This window comes from Polypterus senegalus, chromosome 5 (genome assembly GCF_016835505.1).
Source record: "Polypterus senegalus isolate Bchr_013 chromosome 5, ASM1683550v1, whole genome shotgun sequence".
NCBI classification, from domain to species: domain Eukaryota; kingdom Metazoa; phylum Chordata; class Cladistia; order Polypteriformes; family Polypteridae; genus Polypterus; species Polypterus senegalus.
In genome coordinates, this window is record NC_053158.1 from 102571528 (window position 1) to 102584306 (window position 12779).

The 12779-nt window shown below is 38.8% G+C and overlaps 1 protein-coding gene across 3 annotated transcripts in view; it reads right to left on the reverse strand.

Annotated features, from left to right (window-relative positions):
- itprid1 (ITPR interacting domain containing 1) overlaps window positions 1-11559 on the reverse strand; it is a 151933-nt gene extending 140374 nt beyond the window's left edge. For 2 of the 3 annotated variants that reach the window (XM_039753176.1, XM_039753174.1), the window contains exon 1: window positions 11458-11559. The gene's annotated coding sequence lies outside the window, so the exon portion shown is untranslated. Of the gene's footprint in view, window positions 1-11453 lie in introns of all 3 variants that reach the window. The other variant, XM_039753175.1, reaches the window with a different exon arrangement.
- Between the last annotated feature and the right edge of the window lie 1220 nt (window positions 11560-12779).

Consider the following 12779-nt stretch of genomic DNA (forward strand, 5'->3'; position numbering starts at 1 on the left):
TGACTGGAAAAGGAGTTATAGAGTCTGATGGCCGTGGAGAGGAAGGATTTACTGTCATGTTCAGTGGAGCACTTGATGCTAGTCAGCCTACTACTGAAAACGCTCCGCTGTCCAACCACAACACTATGAAGTGGGTGATTAGCATTTTCAATAATAGACCAAAGCCTAGACAACATTCTCTGATCTGACACGTTTCCAAGCTGTCCAGTTTCTCTCCTACCACAGAGAAAGCCTTCTGAATTAGTTTGTTTAGTTTCCTGATGTCTGCCATTTTCATGCTGCTCCCCCAGCATACCACAGCAAAGAAAAAGTCACTGGCAACCACACTGTCATAGAACATCCTCAACATAGTGCTGCTGACACTAAAAGATCTGAGCTTGTGTAAAAAATACAGCTTACTTTGACCCTTCTTGTATATGGCCAGCGAGTTCCCGGACCAGTCTAGCTTATTGCTCAGATACTTCTACTCCTCAACTATCTCCACCTCCATACCCTTAATAGACAGGGGAGTGGCTGGAGATCGCGATCTTCATAAATCAACTACCAGTTCTTTAGTTTTACTGGTATTGATCCGCAGCTGATCCAGCTCACACCAGTCAACAAAATTGTCCACTACCGTTCTGTATTCTGTCTCTTCTCCATGTCTGATACTACCAACTATTGCAGAGTCATCAGAGAATTTCTGCAGATGGCAGCCATCAGTGTTGTAACTAAAATCTGTAGTGTACAGGGTGAAGAGGAATTGTGGCAGAACTGTCCCTTGTGGAGCCCTGTAGCCGCACAAACTGTGGCCTTCCTGTCAGATAGTCCATTATTCACAAAACTAAGGAAGCATCCACCTGCATTTCCGATAGCTTAATCCCCAGTCTGGCTGGATGGTGTTAAAGGCACATGAGAAATCAAACATCATAATCCTGAGAGTTCCTCCTGGCTTGTCTAGGTGACTGTAGGCACGGTGCAGCAGGTAGGTGATTGCACCATCAACTCCAATCCTTGCCTGGTAGGCAAACTGGAGGGGGTCCAGTGTTGACTTAACCTGGGGGTGAAGTATTTCCAGGACTAGTCTCTCAAAGACTTTCATGATGTGTGCAGTGAGCGCCACTGGCCTGTAGTCAGAAGGGGCACTAGGATGTGCCTTCTTTGGAACAGGAACCAGACAAGATGTTTTCCATAGCACTGGCACTTTTTTAACACTCAGGCTTAAGTTGAAAATCCTAAGTTGTACACCACAGAGTTGTCAGGTGCAGACTTTAAACACCCTTGGGCTGATGCCATCAGGGTCTGCCGCCTTGTCAGAACGAAGTCTGCGTAATTCTCTCACAAGTCTCCCTGTAATGATTTAATGGATTCAAATTATCTGCCAATCCACCTATCTTGGTATCCTCTGCAAACTTAACCAGCCTGTTACTTATATTCCTATCCAAATTATTTATACACATTAAAAATAGCAATGGCTCTAGCACTGACCCCTGTTGAACACCATTCTTAATGCCAGTTCTGATAAGGTTCCTTGACCATAACCCTCTGCTTCCAGAGCCAATTTTGCATCCATCTACAAACATTACCCTGAACTCCCAACCTTTAATGTGGCACCTTATCAAATGCTTTCTTAAAGTCAAGATAACTAATACCTTATGCTCCACTTTGATCAAATCTTTTTATTGCTTCCTTATAGAATTCCAGGATGTTAGTAAAGCATGACCTCCCTTTTCTGAACCCATGCTGACTGTTCAGAAAACTTCCTGTACTTGCCACATGCTGCTCAGTCTAGTTCCATGATTGATGCACTTTAAGCTTACTGGCCTATAGTTGCTTGGACCTGCCAGGTCACCTTTTTTATATAACAGGATAATATTTGCCATTTTTCAGTCCTTCGTTATCTCCTCAGTGTGTAGTGACTTCTTTAAAATGTGTGTCAAGAGTTTATATATGTACTCGCTAGCATCTTTAAGGACTCGAGGGTAAATATTATCAGGTCCCAGTGCATGACCAAATTGTTTGATATTTTTCCTTTAATTACTTTTACTTAAACTCTTTAATAAGGTGGCCAATCACAATAAGATCAACAGAGCATACTACTTATGTTTGGCAAAAATATGTTTATGTAACAAATGTCCATCCATTCTTCTATTGCTTAACCTGTATAATCCAGTTTGCGCTCACAGGTAAGTGGTAGCCAGTTGAATCAAAAAAAGAAGCTGAATTTTGCTGTTAGTTGTAATTTAACAAAAGTTCAGTTTAGGTGTTGGAAAAAGTCTAAGTACTGGTATTGTTGTACCACATCATGCAAGGTGTTATATTTTGAATCCATTCAACCTGCATTTAATTGACTATGTGGTCTGTGTAACTCTTAACTGTTCATGCAAAAAAAAAAAAAGATTCATTAAGGTTTCGGTCCTCTTTTGAGTATATTTTACTGTGTTCTAGGGTTGTTTGGAAACCTAAGAAAAGCATGTATTTTAAAATTAGGGGTTATCTGAAAATACAGAAAAATCAACTAGTTAATTTGTGTAACTCTAAAGCACTTCAAGTTTGTTGAGTATGTCACCACAGATTTGTTGGGGCCGGAACTTAACGTTTTGATTCCACTCTAGAGCTTCTTCACTCTTGTTACAATGACATTTTCAGGAGACAATGCCAAGCATGAATAGGCCTCCCTGTGTATTTAACACAAACCTGTTTGCATGCAGTAGCTTGCATGAGAAGGCACACTTCATTTCTCTCTGTTTACACAGGGACTTATCTCTCGGCTGTGGTTTGAAAGGAATGTATGACTATTGCAGGACATCACCTATTACCACAGTGCCATATGCAAATTTAAAATGGAAACTCGTTTTGCTCTAGGGTCACATGCTTAGTGACAGAATGTAGGCTGGTTGGCACTTTATGTGCAGCTTCAGGATATCCTTCATTCCATTGTTCGTTTACGGAAAATCTCATTACCCTTTAGAAAGGGAAAAATTGGGGGAAATAGAAATTAAACATGTTTTAGCATAATAATGTAATCAGTTAACATGCCCCATAGGTATTATTGTATTGGGAAAGTTTGGTCAGATTATAGTTTCCTTCTATAACCAGTGTCTTTGTTCTGCCTCATTAAGGCCAGCTCTAGCCTGTCAGGCAGTAGCCATCCTGTTTCTAAAGTTCCTAATGTTGAAATGAAGCTGTGGAATATTATTCCAAAGAATAACAAGCAAATGATTTAAGAGCTCTTTTATTCCCAAATCTGTAAGCATTTTGAACTCTAATGATTATAAGGTCCCTTATGAATTCTGTTATTACAGCTTACTGCAAGTAATTACATATTCTTATCTGAAGGAGCCCTATGTGAGTATTCTCATTATAACAATGGATATAATTTCTTCTCCTATGGCTTAATTTATTGTACTGGAGGAACAATATTTTAAGTTCGTACATTCTATTTCCCTCAAGGATAATGCAGACTACTAAATGAATGTGACTGTGGATGTGTACATCGGTGTGTCCTGAAGTTTACTGGCATCCTGTCTAGAGTTGCACAATGCTTTGCATTTGATACACCCTGCAACTCTGTAGAGGGTGAAGCGGGTACAAAAATTGGACAACTGAAAGTACACATTATTGCCATTAACAAATGTCTCAGCTTCTGCTGGTGTCTGTTTACTGAGAATATTCCAGATTCTTTCAGTGTGGGTACTGGTAAGATCAAGGGTGAAATATGTGAGCTATTTCAAGAGGGTGATCTTGTACACCTCAGCAGCATTCACTTTTCCAGGCAGTTAGTTTTTTCAGACTAAGCCTAAATGTTCCAAGAGCACCGACTATGACTGGAATCATATAAGCCTTTGTGAGAAGCCTCAATCTCAAAGTCTTTGTATTTGCTTAATTTCAAATTCCTTGAGAGAGACATTTGCATCATCTGGAAGTTCTACGTCAAAAAGTAGGCAGCTTTTCCTACTGTGATCGTGGGGCATGATAAAATAACACATTATGTGTCTACAGTCATGTCGAATATGATGCTGTTCTCTGTCTCAAAGTGTCAACGTTTTCAGGTTGGTGGTTGTGCCAGTTGTCATGCACTGGCAGACTAAGTTCTTAAACATTGACCAGTCTTTGTCAGGGTTTTATCCTTGGCTCTTTTAAATTTTTATTTTATGTTTTATTTTTATGTTTGTTATAAATTATTTTCTGTTTTATGCTATTAAACTTGCTTTTGTTTGTTATTTGTTGAATAACGTTTATTTGTTGTGTTATTAATTTGTTTAGTTATGTGCCCTGTCTGCATTTCAAGACCAGGGCCACCATGATTTTCAGCTGGAGGACCAACCTCTGCATTTATAAGTCCAGGCAGAGCATCAGGTCCTCGATATCAGCATTGATTTTTGTATGAAAGGAAAAGTATTTGTTTTGGTTTATTGACCTTTTCTTGCTCTGTTTTTTGTTTTCTTCTTCTGAATTGTGGATTTAGCTTAGATTGTTTCTGAGTTGCCTTTTTTAAGCATACCTTTAATGTATTTTTGATATTTTTGTTGTATTTCATTATTTATTATGCTATAAATGTATTATTTATTTAAAGAGCCAGAGTTTTTACACAGCTTCTTTCACTTTCTTTATTAATAATTGGACTTTCTAAAGATAAAGGAGTGTTTGTTGCTAGGCTTTCCACTTTTGTTCCAATGTAGGCCACAATCTATTTACAGTTGTGAAAAGGCGTATTTTTTAACATTGTGCCTCAATCTTGGGCCTAGATCTTTGAGGTTTGGCCTCAATTTTGATAATTTGTGACTGCATTATGCAACAGTATCTAAGTATCTGATTGGTGTATTCTTTCGGGACTAGCACTCAGTCTTTAGCAACAATACGGCTGACGTGCTTCTCCTGTTGATAGTTTTATATAAATATAAGCATTAGAAGTCTGTCTGTGAAACTAATCATGGAGTGGTTTGAACAACAGTTTGTTAATTTTCTTGTAAATAAGCAAAGTCTTTATCCTGTTTTTAGTTGACTCCAGAATAGTTGTTGTCTAGGAGCTGGTATTGGGCTTAATAGATGTGTTCCTGATCTTCTTGTCAATGTTAATTTATTATAAGTCTAGTGTATTGATTGATAAGGCACAAGTCCAGCACAATATATACTTTTATTTAGGTGTGGGAAACGCTTCCCTTTTGCTTCCCACGTGCACAGCATAGTATAAAGCACAAGCACAGTCAATAAAACAGCACTAAGCACTTTGTCTAATCTCTTTCTGTCTTCTCCCTCCTTCTGCCTCTACTTCTCTGGCAAGCTTCATCCTCTTCCTCCTGACTGAAGTGAGGGGGTCCCCTTTATGCTGTAACTGGGAGCACTTCAGGTGGCCCATCAGCATTATCTCGGAGTACACCCAGATGTGGTGGAAACCCAAAGTAGGGCTCTGCAGGTCCTCGTGGAGGCCACCAAAGAGCCCAACAGGACTGTGCCAAACTCCCATGGAGCCCTGCTGGAATCCAAGGTACCACTGCAACCCAAGGGAGCTGCAATCTAGCGCCGTGGGGGAGGCAGTGTCCTGGGCACATCTGCTACCCTGGTCCTTTCAGTATATCCTCACTATTTCTGCGACTTCCAATATACGTAGAAAGCCCAAATTTCCCATGCTCATCCTTTACACTGTACTTACAAATTGTAAGTATGTTTCATTTCATGCCATGTCCCATAACAAACTTTCGAAAATAACATCTTTTTGGCGGTTCTCACCATTATGCCGTAAGGAACTTTCAGAACTGACCTCTCCTTTTGGTCGGTTTCATTCCTTATTTCCGTTAACAGATTAATAATTTCATGGCAGAGACGCACAAGGGGCACCCCCGGTCCCCTTTCCTTTTTCCTCGCGGCTGCTGTCCACACACCTACCACATGGTTGGCTCCCTGCCCATATACATTAATGTCATCCTGTGCTCATGTGCCTCCTCACTCGCTTCCTTACTTTCCTCAGCTGTTTGTTGTGCTCATTGCTAACTTCTTCTTTACTCCACCACTTCAAGCCTGTTATTGTTCGCATTGCTTCACGTCTTCCTGCTGGTGACTCCTGCCTTTTCATTTACTCCACCACTTCAAGCATTATTGTTGGCCTTGCTTCACATGTTCCTGCTGGTGACTCCTGCCTTTTCGTTTACTCCACCGCTTGTTGGGTTTTCTTACTTCCTCACGTCTCCCTCCTCATTACTGTTGCCTTTTCTTTTACTCCACTGCTTCAAGGCTGTGATTTTTGGGCTCCCTTACTTGCTCACGATGTCTTCCTGGTGCTGACCTCTGCTTTTCATTCCCTGCTTCACCGCTTCTCTCCTTCCTTCATACTTTCTTTCTCAACGGGTGAAAGTTTACCCGAATAACATGTCTATTCCGGTGATTGCTGTCAATCACAATTTCACCAACCCGTACCCAATGGTTTCCATGCCCCAAGATTCCGCCTGCCTCTTCCATTCTCTCTATTACTTATTGCATGGCCATATCAGTCTCAGCCTTGATATCCACAGAGACATTATGTCTTATGTACTGAATGACTGGGACAGGTTCAAGGTGTGGACTGATGACGGTACAGGAGACAATTATAATACACAGGACCACTATAGCAGTGAAATGCTTAAGTTCTCAACCTATGGTTTTGCATGTGAACTGATAGCTGCCACGGAATTGTTTGGTTTTCGCTTTCAAGTGTATATAAATGGGGAAATATTTTACACCTTTGGACAACCAGGAATGCCAGTTAAACATCTTAGACTCACGGGTAGTGATTTGAGTAGTGGACTTTTCAATGTTTACGAATGTTTCAACTCTGACAATATGGACACAAAGTTATCAATGAAACCTGTTGTATCTTTACAACGGTTGACAAATGCAGAATGTAACTTGAACACAGCACGTCCTCCAAAATACGAACCTGATTGAAAGAAATAATGATAATCAAATCCTTGATGACAGCTACACTCATAACAGTGACAAAACAATTACATTAACAATCATGTTGCGTTATTTTTAAAATTTTTCCTTTCCATTTTCATAACTTCTTTAACACACTACTTCTCCGCTGCGAAGCACGGGTATTTTGTTAGTATAATTCATATAAATGCATGATAAAACCTTGAAATCTCAAATGACTCAGATTTAAAGAGTGACAATAAAGGTCAGCTACACTAAATTGAGACTCTCTTCTTTTTATATTGGTAAGGCAATATAAAAACTTGTTTTGTGTTTCTTCATTAAGGCTGGAATTTTATTTTTTTATAGGGAAATTATTTTGTTATGCATATACTCATGAGAAGAGTTACTGAAGTATGCAACGATATAAATAACAAAATGTGAGATTTTAAAAGAGCATTTCATATTGACTGTTTAGTTAAGTTCACATATTGAAATTAATTGGGAATTAAGTTCGTTCAGGTTGAGGCTTTTTAACTTCATACTGCAACACCAAAATTATTTAAAGAGCAAGATTCAGCCAACAGCAAACTGTGGTGCTTTGCTTGCTAATACTGCATTATGGTGTCAGTAAGAATCAGCAAAGTGCATATTAAATTTTAAAAAGTAAATTATAGCAATAGGCAATTATCACAATCTGTTCTTTTTAACATTATAAGGCTTAGTGAACTATGCTTGACTCAACACAATGTCTTGTTACAGATCATTCCATCAAGCACAAAAATTGCTTTAAAATTTAATGAAAAATCATTGCATGTGAAATGAACTGATTTTTTTTTTTTTTTATCCACTTTCCCTAGTATATAATGGGTTAAATCAGACGGTTCTGTACTTTTCACTATAATGAAAATATTTCATGACTGTTGCCTTGATTAGTAAAAGAAGACTTCATATTGTAATCATCACTATTATTGTCTATTTTTACTTTCTTCTCAAACTAACAATTCAACCCTGAAAAGTATTAATTAGGTATATTATTGGATGGATGAATGGGTATTGCCTTTTGTAAATCAACTAATCAAAAAGAGAAAAACAGAGAACAGTGCATAACAGTAAGCAGTACATGAATATATTTTAATTGAATTCATTCCCCAAATTTACCTCAATCTCAAACAACAATATTCTGCATTCATTTGCGTCCAAAATTTAAAAAATAACAGATGCAGCATAGGAAAATTAAAACTATTTAAACAAAATCTACAACACAACCCTTTCTGCTAACAATCCTTCAGAATCTTTAATTTTTTTTCTGTCCCTAATGCAACATGCTTGCCCACTGAAGATATCCAAAGTACTGTATGGCAGTCAACTGCAGCTTAGTTTGTTAGCAGATCTACGATTCTAGAATAGTAACATAATTTACAAATCAGGTTGTTTCAACCTGAGGCTTGAATGAGACTGCACTGAAGTGCATCATCGTTCCATCCATCCATTATTCAACCTGCTATATCCGAACTACAGAGTCACAGGGTCTGCTGGAGCCAATCCTAGCCAGAAAACAAACCCCGGGCAGGGCACACACACACTAGAGACAATTTAGGATTGCCAATGCACCTAACCTGTATGTCTTTGGACTGTGGGAGGAAACCGGAGTAACCCGGAGGAAACTCACACAGACATGGGGAGAACATGCAAGCTCCATGCAGGGAGGACCCAGGAACCGAACCCGGGTCTCCTAACTGCGAGGCAGCAGTACTACCCATTGCGCCACCACGCTGCAAAGTTCATCATCAATAGTCTATTTGAATCACATATCTCATTGATAATGCTCACTTTTTTTCCTCCTTTAATTTTTTTTAAAACCAGAAATTGATTTGTATGCATTTTACTATGGTTAACAAGGGCACCACTTTTTGGCTTTCTAAACCCTTACAAAATAGTGCAGCTCTATTGAAAGGTACGCAATTAAGGGCTTTTATTAACTCCACAATATGGGAAGGCTCACAAAGCCCAACTCTAAATAATAAACACTTATCAGCTTTTCTGTAGCCTGCTCAAATTATTGGTGGAATCACTGTGGGATGGTTTATCCAGCTGCCCACTTCCACCTCCCTCTCCTTCACCTCACTCTCCTTTTCCTCTCAATCTTTGTTAACTTTCTCTTGTCAGCAATCTTTTACTTCTGCCTCCTGCTGTATTTTCAATCAGCTCTGGCATAAGGTGGATTTAAACCTAATCTCAGGGTCACTTCCAGCAAAGACCTTTAATCACTTCTGAACTCTGAGTGTTTTCCTTTGACTACAAGGACACAAGGCTAGGGCTCCCTCTGGTGGTCCATCATGCTCCAGCATCACTCGGCCCTTAGTAGCCCAAAGCTCAGTTTTCTCAGATTGCATTCCAGTAATCCTCTAATGCCACTAAGAAGCATATTTAATTACACTTGTTAAGATTGTGTTGTTTTTTAGTCTTAACTTTTGGCATTTTCTTATTTTACTCATGCTATTTTGGCCATTTAAAAAAAAATTAATATTAAGGGTTTTGTGATAAAGCAAACTGTTTTGGTACAGTTTTGACCTTCCTTGCTGTGATTAAATCATAATACCATTCATCAGGATGGTGTTTGGAGGACCCCTGCCATCCACACATGAGGCACAATTGACATGTACTAGGTGTAAAAACGCTAGGAGTTGCTGTTGTCCCATTAACCCCAAAAGACAGATGAAGTATTGTATTTTAACATTCTTTTCTTCTTAAAGAAAATGCTTTAAGCACCACAGCCACAATAGCATAGGTAAATAATAATAAGTCAAGCAAAAACACAATATAAATCTTTCCTCCACACCTCCCAGTAAGCTTTGTCCCCCTCCTCCTGACTCTGGCTCACCTGCTGGGTTCCAAGCAGTCCTTTAAGTAGTCCTTGACCCAGAAGTGCTTTTCAATCAATCAATCAATCAATCAATCAACATTTATTTATATAGCACATTTTCATACAAAAAAATGTAGCTCAAAGTGCTTTACAAAATGAATAGAAAAATAGAAGACACAATAAAAAATAAAACATAAGTCAACATTAATTAACATAGAATAAGTAAGGTCCGATGGCCAGGGTGGACAGAAAAAAAACTCCAAAAGTTGGAGAAAAAAAATAAAATCTGTAGGGATTCCAGACCACGAGACCGCCCAGTCCCCTCTGGGCACTTTTGTCCTTCCGACTACATGACTTGCTAGCACTTCCAGGTCTAATGAAGAGCTGGCTTTTTCTTCAGCCCGGAATTACTTTGGGGCTTCCGTCCTCATGAGTACTTCATACTTCCAGGCTATAGGGAAAGGATGAGTCCTCAGGTCCTTTGACAACTCCCCCTGGCGGCACCCACGGCACCCAACAGGGCTGAGAAACCAAATTCCAAATCCCAGGATGCCCTGTGGGGATCAGGGGCACCGCTACACTCCAGGGGAGCTGCCATCTAGTGTTTTGGGGGAGGCAATGTCCAAAAGTAGCTGCCTCCTCTCATCCTTCCATCCTCAGGGCGTTGTGGCCAGGTTGAGCTGCTGGCCGTCTATTCCATAGTTTATTTGACATCTGTAGTTTACAAAAAACCACTAGTCCCTATGTGACTTGTGGCTGTCTAATGTTCTATCGGAATCCCTAAACTTTCATCTAAGGCAACAAACACTCTCTGTCTCTCATTCTGTTGCTCACGCACAGCAACAATAGGCTGTGTGGGTTACCCCTTGTGGTAGCCCACAGATTCCAGTTACTGAACTGTTTCATTCTGGAATATACAGACAGTGATGACAATCTAACAATTTACCAAGTGGCCTCTATCCAGGCCTTCCACTTCTCTTTTGTATTAGGCTGCACAATTGGAAAAACACACACTTGACTGAAATGCGCCAATCATATGTATAGTTCATTTAGTATTTTTAATTAACAAATATATATGAATTAAAGGTAATTAATTTAATAACCAGCAATCATCTGAAAATAATCCATAATGCGGAAAAGAAAACTTAAGACATTGTGCTTTTCTACCTATATTTTTAAATTAATCTGGGAGGTAATTAATAACACAATAATACAAAGGAGAACTGAATTTGATTACACAACTCCTATTAAAATTGTGTTTAACTCTTGTTTGACTATAATTCTACTCAGTCTGTGTCACTTACTCATACAGTACTCCTACACATAGACTCTCATACTTTTTACTCTCTTTCTGTGTACTTCTGTTCTATAAAGCCTCATGAAGCTGTTCACCACAGATGGTGCATACATTTAACTGATATAGTGTACATCCTGTTATGACTTAACTAGAAATTTATCTGAAGTACATTGTTTTTAATAGCATTGGGAAATGTATGACATGGATAAAGTATAAACAAAGTATTGTAATGCAATTTAGGAAAAGTAATGTAAGGCTGGAATTTTTAAAACAATACAGCAATCATTTCTAGTCTCAAATAAAATGCCCCACATGATAGTGAACTATTTTACTTTCTGCAGACTGAATGCAGGATATTAAATTGAGTTAAAAACCAAGCTAATAAGATACCTTTGTAAGAAATTAAGAAATGATTCTTACTTACTGCACTCTTCATTCAATTATTCAAAGCAGTTCAAATAACCATCAGAGAAACACTTTGCACTCTGTTTTTCCACAGTTTGATTAGGCATGACCAGCTCTGCTGCTTTTCATTGTAACAGTGTAACTATTTCAATAGAAAAAAAGGCTGTCTGGGCTCCACCCAACATTCACCTGCCATACGAGAAATCCTGATCTTGATAATTCTCGCAGCACAGTGTGCTCTGCAGACAAGCAGGAAGTGTGTACCAGAGAGGAGGGGAAAAACTCAAGCTGTCACACAATGGAAAAAAATGCGTAACTTTAGATATTTTAACTTGATCTGCAGCTTGTATTTCACAAAATCATCACTTACCTGCCGTATATGTAAATCAGAAGCAGATAATATTGTTTTAGAAATTAAAAGAGAAAGTTTCCTCATATAATATGAAACAGTATAAAGTTAGACGATGAATTTCAATTGTCAGGCTTGTCAGGGGTGACATACGGGGTAGTAATGCTACCTAAAAACTCCATGGATTTGTGTTACAGTTCCATTATCTTGCTAATCATTTTTGGTAAGCAATCTGAAAGGCCTTGTACAGCAAATGATATATACTTTACATTAATAAAACAGTTCAGTTACAAAAAAATAATGTTGATTGTATAGTAATATAGTATAGATTGTACAGTTAGAATTATAGCACTTTAAGTGTGTCACACATGAGGCTTAAGCAACAGTAATACTATGCCAGACCAGGGGGTGACAGAGTGTGCCGACTGTCTCTCTCAGTCTCTTGCAGACCGTTCTTGGGAAATCCCATTAGGTTCCGGCGCCACTGATGACGTCACATCCGGTCCCAAAGACGTCACTTCTAGTTCCGACCTGGATGACCTCATTTCCTCTCCCAACCTTTAAAACTGCCATCTTACCTCCACTTGATCAGTTCTGCTTTGGACTCTGTTTTGTAAACATTGCAAACCTTTTTTTAAACCTTTTACAGCCAGGAACATATTATACAGGTGGCTGCCCCAAACCTTTGTGACTGTCGGGAGTCGATTTTGTTACAGTGGAAATGAACTAGGAATAGACAGCAATATCAAAAAGAAAATCCCATTTCTAATTTCTCACAGCAAAATCACTGTACCTTTGGACCCAATATGGTGAGTGTCAAGATCATTTTCTTTGAACAGTTGCTTTTGCTGCTCTGCTCATGGTTCCATTTAATTTTTCTTGTGTGAGAAAGAAACATATATCATCTATAAGGTTTAGTTTTATAGAACTTACATCCCAAAGTTGTGCATTTTAGGTTAATTGACAATTCTGAAATCTAGGATAGGATTAAA